The sequence below is a fragment of the Pararge aegeria genome, chromosome 21 (assembly GCF_905163445.1).
Source record: "Pararge aegeria chromosome 21, ilParAegt1.1, whole genome shotgun sequence".
In the NCBI taxonomy this organism is placed as follows: domain Eukaryota; kingdom Metazoa; phylum Arthropoda; class Insecta; order Lepidoptera; family Nymphalidae; genus Pararge; species Pararge aegeria.
In genome coordinates, this window is record NC_053200.1 from 14,157,755 (window position 1) to 14,168,245 (window position 10,491).

Below are 10,491 nucleotides of genomic sequence, written 5' to 3' on the forward strand. Positions count from 1 at the left end.
AATCTGTACTAAGAATCTATTCATGGTAATTTAAAATTCCAATGTGACGATAATAAAAGATTAAAAAGTAAAAGGATTTTCATCACCATCGTTAGGTACTTCAACTTATTGACATCCACTGTTGGATATATAATATAGGTATTTTACAGGGCGTTCCAAACTGCACTATTCTGGGCCGCTTGTTTCCAGCGGCTCCCCGCGACTCGTTTGATGTCGTCTGTCCACCTGGCTGTAGGCCAACCAGCGCTGCGTTTAAAGGTGCCATTTCAACACCTTGGGACCCCAACGTCCATCGGTTTTACAAGCTATGTGTCCCGCCCATTTCCACTTCAGCTTCGCTACTCGTTGAGCTATGTAGGTAACTCTAGTTCTTCTACTGATTTCCTCGTTTCTGATTTGGGCACGTAGAGATACTCCTAACATTGCTCTTTTCATGGCTGAGTGGCATTGAGCCTTCTTATGAGGCGATATAATAGTTAGCGTCCACGTTTCAGACGCTCAAGTTGTCAATATCTTTTTTTTATTTTTTTTATTACACTACAAGTTAGCTCTTGATAGCATTCTAACCTAGTGATGATGCAGTCTAAGATGGTAGCGGGCTCCCGTTGGGAGAGGTCTTTGGTCCAGCAGTGGACTGTTATAGGCTATTGATGATAAATGATAATAGCCAGGAAAGTATTCCTCAAGGCATGCGGGTAGACAACACATATTTCTAAACGCAACGTCAGTCTGGATGGCACTAGTCTTTTTCTCAGAAAAACCCAATACCTTTTAGTTCACTCCGATCCATGGATCGATCCCCGTACTCCATGATCTGGTAGTGACGTACCTGGACATGCTATTACAAGACCAACTTAACAGCTAATATAGATTATTATAATGTCCTAAAAGGATTGTTATTATTTATTAATGCTATTATTTTAGACGATAAAGTTTAAAAGTCATGACGTCCACTGAGATCTAATGTAGGCTCACCTTGACATCTGTATCTTTAGTTATTAATTTAATGTCACATATTGGATCCATTGTTTTAGACTCGAGGAATTTAAAATTCTAGTGTGTGACTCTGGTGCCATATCTGTTGTACAAAAATTTCTAAATTGACCTTAATTGAATATAGTGCCATCTTGCTCTTTGTGGAAAAGGATAGCTTTAGATTAAGATCTGTCAATTTAGTTTGTCTACGAACTGTGCGTGTTGCCAGTGATGACCGAACATGGTCGCTAACTATGGGTCTCGGAGAGATGGAGAGAGCTCGGAGTGATCAAATCAGAAATGAGGAGATGCGAAGAAGAACCAGAGTTACCGACTTAACTCAACGAGTCGCGAAGCTGAAGTGGCAATGGGCGAGGCACATAGCTTGGAGAAAGTATGTTGGATTTGGTGCTTGAATGGCAGCCCCGCACTGGTAAGCACAGCGTTGGTCGACCCTGTGGTCGAGGTCTGTAACGAGTTGGACGGATGACAGCGGACAAACTGTGGAATTTGGAACTCCCTACAAACGAACTATGTCCAGCAGTGGACGTCTATCGGTTCATATGATGTTGATGATGATTTGTGTACAACAATTGAACAACTAAAGAACTGACATAATAGTTGTATGTTATTTTTTTTTTTTATTTGAGCAATTAAAATATCCCTAGCTTTAACGGTGAAGGAAGTATCCAAGTGTATTTAATTCGAGTTGGCCTACTTCATAAGCATTTTTGAAATGTCATTTAGGTATGTCTGGTTGTAGTTACTCTACCACTGGTTTCGAAGGTAAAATCGAGAAGAAGCCGAAAACCTGCATGCCTGAAAGTTCTCCGTCACTCTCGTCACTTGGCAACATGGTGAACCACGCCTGAACCCATGCCCTGTTGTGGGCCGATAATTTCGATTATCATCATCATTATAATTCCGTAGTTCTAAACTTTTAAAATAATGACTTCTATAAATTAATATGGCGAAAAAACAGCACAAAATTTTTGTATCAACAAAAATTATGTATGTTATGGCTCACCATACAATTTGTTTGTTTAGTTCAGAGAATGAGATAAAACACCTTGATATCTCTAGTAAGATTAAGGATTATAATTCCGAAAAACTTTAACAACATTAAAATAATGCTAACTTAAGTGATGCTAGTAAGCCTCTGATCTTAATAATTCGAGCATATCCGAATTTGGAACAGATAACAAATAAAAAAAGTTTGATTTATAGTTTCAATTAGAGGCCATATATAATTGCATAATTATCAATATCGGATATAATGTACTAGCAAAGTACGACATTACATCAATAGCTATACTTTGAAATGAAGTAATAACAAATGACAACCATGATTCCAAATTTAAAAATCATATATTAGTAGGCCTGGTTAGGTCTACTGTACAAACACTGTTGAAACGACCAATGTGTTTGTAGTGATGAAAGGCAGTTTCTATATTTACGAAATCTTTTGCATTTCTATCTAATAAATATAAATTGCTATTACACCCTATTACATTTTATCCCAATATCCCACGGAATCAAAAATTACGCGGGTGAAATCGCGTGGTTGCTGTTAGTTATTAATATAAAATCAAAATATGGCGGCAGAAGGACACCATTTTTAAAGCTAAGAATGTGTGCGCGTATGTGTCTGTGTGTGTGTAAGTTGTATTAGCGTGTGTGAGTGTGTGTGTGTGTGTGTGTGTGTGTGTGTGAATACTTGCATACGTGCGTACGTGGGGTGTGTATGTGGATATGTAGAATAATGAACAGGATATTAAAAAAGGGGGCATTTTAAATTTACATATTGTAATATCGAACCTTTTATATCGTCTTGTAGCATATCCGTTACATGTCACGTGGGAATTGTCTTAGCGAGCGATGTGACGTATAACTTACATCGTGCCCATCGTTAGTAGAGTTTCATTTGATACTGGAAAATAGATTATAACAATGCTCGGAAACTATAATAAACCCATAATAAATAAATAAATTATGTAATGAAATAAAATCATTTTATTTCAGGTTGGGGACCCATATACAAAATTGAGATATTAAATAAATATAAAAACACTCAGATTTAAAAAAGTAAAAAAAAACAAAAATATCTTGTTAAGATTTCTAGCGTAGAAATGTTGTCAGATTAGCATACTGAATATGTAAGCGATAGAAATCTCAATGGCACTGGATAACATACTTAACCAAAAGTTCCGCGTTCATGCCTATCAAATCGACGATCCTTTTTGAATGTAGTTGACCTTTTTTATTCAAATCGCTACAGATGAGACGGTAATTGTGAAATAATTATGGGCGATCGTAACTTTAAACCAAATAAACTACTCTTTGTGAGCCATGACTGGGGCTTCATAACAGTCAATTACAAAGGTAGAAGGCAGATGTGTAATTTAATGTTTATTTTACATAAATACGTATTTTGCGTAGCAGGTACTTGGTAATTATTTGTTAATATTGTTATTTTTGGATTCGCTTATGAGGTTTTTAGGGATCCGCTGTGATTTTATGTATGCCTGGTACATAAAATATTAATTGTACTATAAACTACGTGCTGTAAGAGAAATTGTCCTATTCATGTTATGGCTCACCATACATTTTGTATGGTGTTAAAATGTCCATTGAATCTTAATATTCTAACTACTTTATGTTTTTTTATTACACTAAAAGTTAGCCCTTGACTGCAATCTCACCTGGTGGTAAGTGATGATGCAGTCTAAGATGGTAGCGGGCTAACCTGTTAGGGAGTATGGCAGTTATATTTAAATAGAAGTAATGCAGTCAAAAACCTTCTCAACAGAACCCTTAGATAAAAATCAGCTCTCACATAATAATTTATGGTTAAATACGTAATTTGTTCTTGTTTTGTTCATCAGGATTTTATTACCCGTTATTACTTATAGGAATCTGCAGATTAAGGAAGAATACAGCAGCTATTTTCGAAATTAATGTTGAAGTTCATTTTAATAAATGTAAAAATAGTTTATACTTTTAATTTTTTTCGATGACCTCCCTGACGCTGTAGTTGTTGACGTGGGAGGTTCGACCCCGAGCAGGGGAAATGGTGGGGGGAAGATTCGGCCGTAGATAGTTACAAACCCTTTCGACAAAGTTGTATTAGTGACGGACGAAATGGCGGCACGCCAAGAGATGCCCTGGCTCAACGGTAAGCGCTGTGACTTTAAGTAGGAGGGTTCGATTCCTGGCAGGGACAATTTGGAAATTTATAATTTCTGAATTTTCTCTGGTCTGGTCTGGTTGGAGGCATTGGCCGTGGCTAGTTACCACCCTACCGACAAAGACGTGCCGCTAAGCGTCTTAGTGTTAGAGTGCGATGTCGCGTAGAAAACGATTATGACTACCATACTCCCTAACAGGTTAGCCCGCTACCTTCCTAGATTGCATCATAACTTACCACCAGCTGAGATTGCAGTCAAGGGCTTATTTGTAGCGAATAAATACACATAGGATAAATACAAAGAAACTTATTAGGTTATCTGCCTTACAGGTTGGCTCGTTTACATCCTACCAGATCAGACTAGCGACTAAATATAAATTCACATATTTTCCCCGGCATCAAACCCGTGACCTCCGACTTATTAGACAACAGCGCTCATCACTGGATCAGGGAGGTCTTCAAATTGGTAGTTTGTATCCTGGGAACTGATATAGGATACTTTTTATCCCGGGAAAACGAAAAGTTCCCGCCTGATTTTTTGTGCTCGTTGTCTGTGCTCAGACTAAAACAAATTATAACTAGATCAGCTCGGCCCATCTCCTATTAAATGTTACAACCTTGTATACAAATCCATTTTAAGTAGCAACTACTGTAACCATCGACCGTCGTATATTTAACCGACTATATCGATTTCCCGCGACTTCTACTATTTTTTCAAAAGTGTTTCGACCATCAAATATCTTGAAATGCATCACAGTGTTAGTCGTCAAAAATCAAGTAAAACTTTAAACAATATTTAATTAATTCTTAAAAATCTATTCATTTGTATAAGTTTATAATATGGAGCTTACAGTCAGTGTCGTACACTTCATACGTGCACAAAAGCTCTGCCTATATTACACCTTCAACATTTTCATTGATTTCGTATAGATTATAGAAGGATTATTTTTCCGTTTTATTGTATATATATAATTGGAATCTAGGAATCGGCTCCAACGATTTCCATGAAATTTAGTATACGGGGGCGATAAATGGATCTAGCTAGGATTCATTTTTTAAAAAATTACATTTAATTTGTGTTTTCCCTATAATAACCGATTGGGTGCAACTAAGTTGCACGGTTCAGCTAGTTTTTACTTAACTAGGTATATGACTCAATATCGATTATATAAATCAATACAAAATTGGATAGTATAGGACAAAATCGCATAGGCTTTTCAGATAATAAATATAATTTTGAAATAAAACGTACGAAATGGTTTAGAAATATTATTTTATGGTCATGCAACTCTCAAGTTTACGTAGTAACGGATTATTTTAAAACTAGATGTTATAATTGAACAAATTCCATTCTCGTTATGCGGATACGTTTATTATTTGCATTTAACTACAATAGTCCTAAATGTCACAGATGGACATCGGTTTATTGGCTTTTTAAGCTTTCAATGGAGTTATGTAAATCAGTTGTACCTATTTAACTGATTGAATCACTTAGCGTTTAGCAAATGGTTATACATTTTATGGTAATTTGAAGTATAATATTAAGTTTGTTATTTACTAACAGAATGGAGTTGATATCGACGACCTCCGTAGTCGCGGGTTTATTTATTTGTACACCACTCAGAAAAACGAGACAAAAAAAAGAACAAACACATGAAGAAAGAAGCAGGATACAAAAGGCGGCCTTATCGCTTAGCAGCGATCTCTGCCTGGAAAACTAAAAAGAAAAACGAATTACCTCAGCAGGGACCACATCGGGAAACTTATAGTTTTCTTATTCAGAATTTTCTCTGGTATGGTCTGAAGGCTTTGGCCGTGGCTAGTAATCACCTTGCCGACAAAGACGAGGCACCAAGCGATTAAGCAATCAGGTAGGATACCGTATAGAAACTAACAAAGACTGTTAGGCCTCAAACAGTCCACTAAAGGCCTAACGGGAGGGTTGGTCATAATCACCACGCTGGGCAGACAAGTTGGTGATCGCAGTAGCACAGAGAACGCTGCTGCCGATCTTTGTTATGTTCCCGTAGTCGCCTCGTACGAATCCCGCTGGCTTAGGAGTAGGAGTAGCGTAGTGAGAACGGCAGGTCAGAACTACTCTAACAAGAATAGGAGCAGTTCTGATCTGCCGTCACCGGCACCAAAAATCTAATTATATGAATAACTAGCGTACCCAGCCCGCTTCGCCGGGTTAGATTTTGCTTTATTTTATTTAAACAATAAACTTACATCATTAAATTTTTAATTTAAGTCTCATAATAAATTAAATCATTTATTTCTCTTCTATTCTCTTCTCGAGCGGGTGAAGATCATTATCTACACCCATGTACACCCAACAATAGAATATCATCATAAATAAAAACTGTATTTGACAGTTTAACTGTTCAAAAATAGGAGTGCTCCGATTGTTACCAAACTTTACAGGATTACTCGCCAGGTCAATCCGGAGATTCCTTGAAAGTTTCGTTGAAATCGGTCCAGCCGTTTCGGAGCCTATACGGAACATACCCACACACTTTCTCTTTTATATATATAGATAAATGGGTTATACCACTACTTAGGGGTATCATTACTTTGACTGAAAATTAAGAAATTATAAATATTCAAACTGCCACCGCACACTTCTATTTTGGTCACGACAAGAAGACCAAAGTCTTACAAAAGTGCATGTTGCCAGTAATGACCTATGACTCTGGAACGTGGTCGCTAACTATGGACCTCAAAAGAAGGCTTAGGGTCACTCAGCCGGCGAGCTATGCTTGGAGAGAGATCCACCGACATAGCTCAAAGAGTTGTAAGATAAAAAGACAATGTACGGGGCACGTTGAGGTTCCAAGGTGTTGGAGTGGCGACCTTGCACCGGTATACGCAGCGTTTGTAGACCCCTGATGAGGTGGACGGATTACATTTAGTCGCTGAGGCCTGAAAGCCGCTGGATTCAAGTGTCACAATACCTTGGTATTTGGAACTTCCTAAAATATGTATATTTATTTAATATATAGACTAGAGCTTCACTGCAATCACACCTGAATCGAATTAGGCTCAATAGAAATGTTGCAGCCTAAGATAGGGCGCGCTTGCCTAGAATATGCCTCTTCACTCTTCATTTGAAGGTACCCAGATTATAGGTATCGGGGAAGACGAAATATGGGAGGAAGAAGCCCTCTGCTTTCCGAACCGGTGGTAGAATCACTACAAACAGACAGACTTGACGTTTCAAAAGTGCTTATATTAGGCCTACTTGATATAAATGAATTTTGAATTTTGAATTTTGAAGCAAAACGCTTCGTACGTGTTGATGGTTTCGGTTGATGCTTTCGGTGCTTCGCAGTTATATGGTAGAAATTAGATGGTTCAAACAAATCGCATAGTTCCTGAGCACATTCTCCTAAAAAATAGCTGTGTCCTGCGGTGGACTGCCATTGGTTGACATGATGATGATGATGACTTTAAAATTAAAGATAAAAGCTTAAATTTTATTTATTTGTATTCAGATTCTGCAGTGTTACGGTTAACTAAAGATGGATTTTGAACTTACTGGGAATAGAACCTAAGACTTCGGACTATGGTTATAGACCCGAACATGCCAACTAGTAGACCTACAATAATGTTAGCAGAATTAGGGTTAGATCTACGCAATAATATTGGCTTAAAAGATTTAATTTTGTTGAAGACCCAGATAGATAAATGCAGAGAACTCTTGGTCACGAATTAATAAATTTCACTCAGAATACCTATTCGTAGTTGAGTGCTAAAGATCTAATATTAGATTACATGCAAAAGGCGTTATAATTATAATTATATAGTAGTAGGTATAATAAAGTACAGGCGACTTGATTTTGCTTGCAATAATCGTGGGGTAGGATAAAAACTATATTTTAGCATAACAGTATATAACTAAATACTTACAAATTCAAACCATTTTCTTTAATACAAATAAAATAACAATCATTTATGATATATGTATATACCTATAGTATTATGTTTTTTCGTTTGCTCTCAGAATAATAAAAAAAAAGCCGATTTTGAAACATTATTCATTGGTGCTATGCTCCTATTGGTATTAGCGTGATGAGATAAATGAGCTATCCAACACTTAAATCATTTTACAAATAAGACTATATAGCGTTTAAGTAAACAAACAAGAAACAAACTCTTCAGCTTTATATACTCGTATACGAATTTAAACCTGAAAAAAAAATCCTTGGTTACTTGCATTAGGCGACGCATCGCCACGCTTTTAGATGAAAAAATGAAATACACAGTCAGTGGTGGTGTATTGAAGAAATTTGTAATGCTTTATTTTTTTAGTACGCTATACCTGATTCCTGTCGTAATAAAATTTATTATTATTATTATTATTAAATTGTTATTTTATGCATATGACTTTTATAAAACAGTTTCAATGTTCCACATATGCCAGGCGTCCCTTGACGGCTCACGCATTTTCTTATTTTTTTATGAAGCCGATGTTACTTTAGGTCAATTTAAATTAGTCACCTCATAAATAACAGCGCGATGGCAGCTTACTCGCAATATTATGTTAAAATTACGTCGCGTTGGGCAACTCTGAGCTCACGAGCCAACGCGCTTCATGTAGGTAGCCCATCTTAATATTTCCTACTTATTTGAATAGACGTTCATCCTAATTTTGCCCAACTGTCGAACTGGGAAATAATCTAGAACCAAGTTCGACACAATTATATAGAAGGACTTCGATTTTGGTGCAGTAAAGGTGCGGTGGTAGAATCACTATATAATAAATAACAGACAGACTTGACTTTTCAAAAGTGCTTATATTAGGCCTACTTGAAATAAATGAATTTTTAATTTTTAAAAGTAGGTAGCGGGCTTACCTATTAGAAGTAAAGCAGTTATAAGACTTATTTCTTATCGGATTCAACGCGACGTCGTACCGGAACGCTAAGCCGCTTAGAGGCACGACTTTGACGTTAGACTGGTAATTAGCCACGGCCTAAAAGCCCCCCAGACCAGACCAGAGAAAATGTTGAAAATGTGTGTAAGGCCGCCAAATTGTATACTTTTCGTAAAATTTTTATTTTAATTTTTTCTGTATGTTTATGTGGTGTACCTACAAGAAATGTATATTAATGTTTGCCCAGCCGGGGATTGAACCCGGGACATTCAACTGTATAAGACCGAAGCGGTCACCACTCCGGTAGGTGGGAGGCTAGTTACCAACACAGTTCTGGCGACAAGCGATTTAACATTCCGGTACAATGCCGCGTAGAGTAAGAAGGATTAAGGCCGGATTCTACTAAGCTCGCTTAGTGCAAATTGGTAGACTTCACACGCCAAAACATTGGGGAGTTCTAGGATAATAAAATATAATTTATTTAGGTACTAATGTAATTTATGTTATTTTTTAATTGACATTCCATGTTAACAAATTATAATAATTTATTCCATACAGTAAAATTAATGAAATTTTCATTATATTCGACTGAATATAATGAAAATATCAAAATAATCAAAATAGTCGACTGACTATTTTGATTATTTTGATTTTGTTTATTTTGATGTATTTTTTAGTTATTACATAAATGAATTTGTTTAAATTAAGATTTGCATGTAATATATTATGACTAAACATGTATACCTACAATGTTTTACGCAAATAAATGAATTTGAATTTGAATTTACTCTCAGGCAGGTTACTACGGTTTTTAACTCCAGATTCATCATATTAACCCGTTACCGTTTCACTACAAGGCACGCGTCTTCTCCCACAGTGAGAAGGGCTTAAGGTCGTAGTCCACCACGCTGGCCCAGTGCGGTTTGGTGGACTCCACACACCTTTTAACAGCATGTAGAACTCTCAGGCATGCAGGTTTCCTCACGATGTTATCCGTCAAGTGATATTTTAACTCCTGATTGGTATTTACTTATTCTCGATCAAGAAACATTTTCACCGACCCCATATTTGGTTCAACTCGTGACCTCGTTTTTCGCAGTGAACGCTAACTGCTCAATAAGCGAGCACATAGAATTTTATAACCCCACGATGCAGATTGAAGAGTTTAAGAATAAAAAATAACTATCTTTAATTAATCTGAATTCTAACTTTTAAAAACTTTGCAATTCTTAATATTTATTATACTAGCTGATACTCGTTCGCGTGGATTACGGATTTTGAAGTTATACTTCTTTTGGCGCCTTAGGGATAAATGATGACCGTCACAATAAAACAACCCCCTGAAGTTAGTCAACATTTTAATTTAAAAAAAAAGGTTTGACAGTGTACACTTAAAATTTTCAAAAATCGGTGATTTAATTGATTCGGTTGTACAAAAATCTCAAATTTTAAT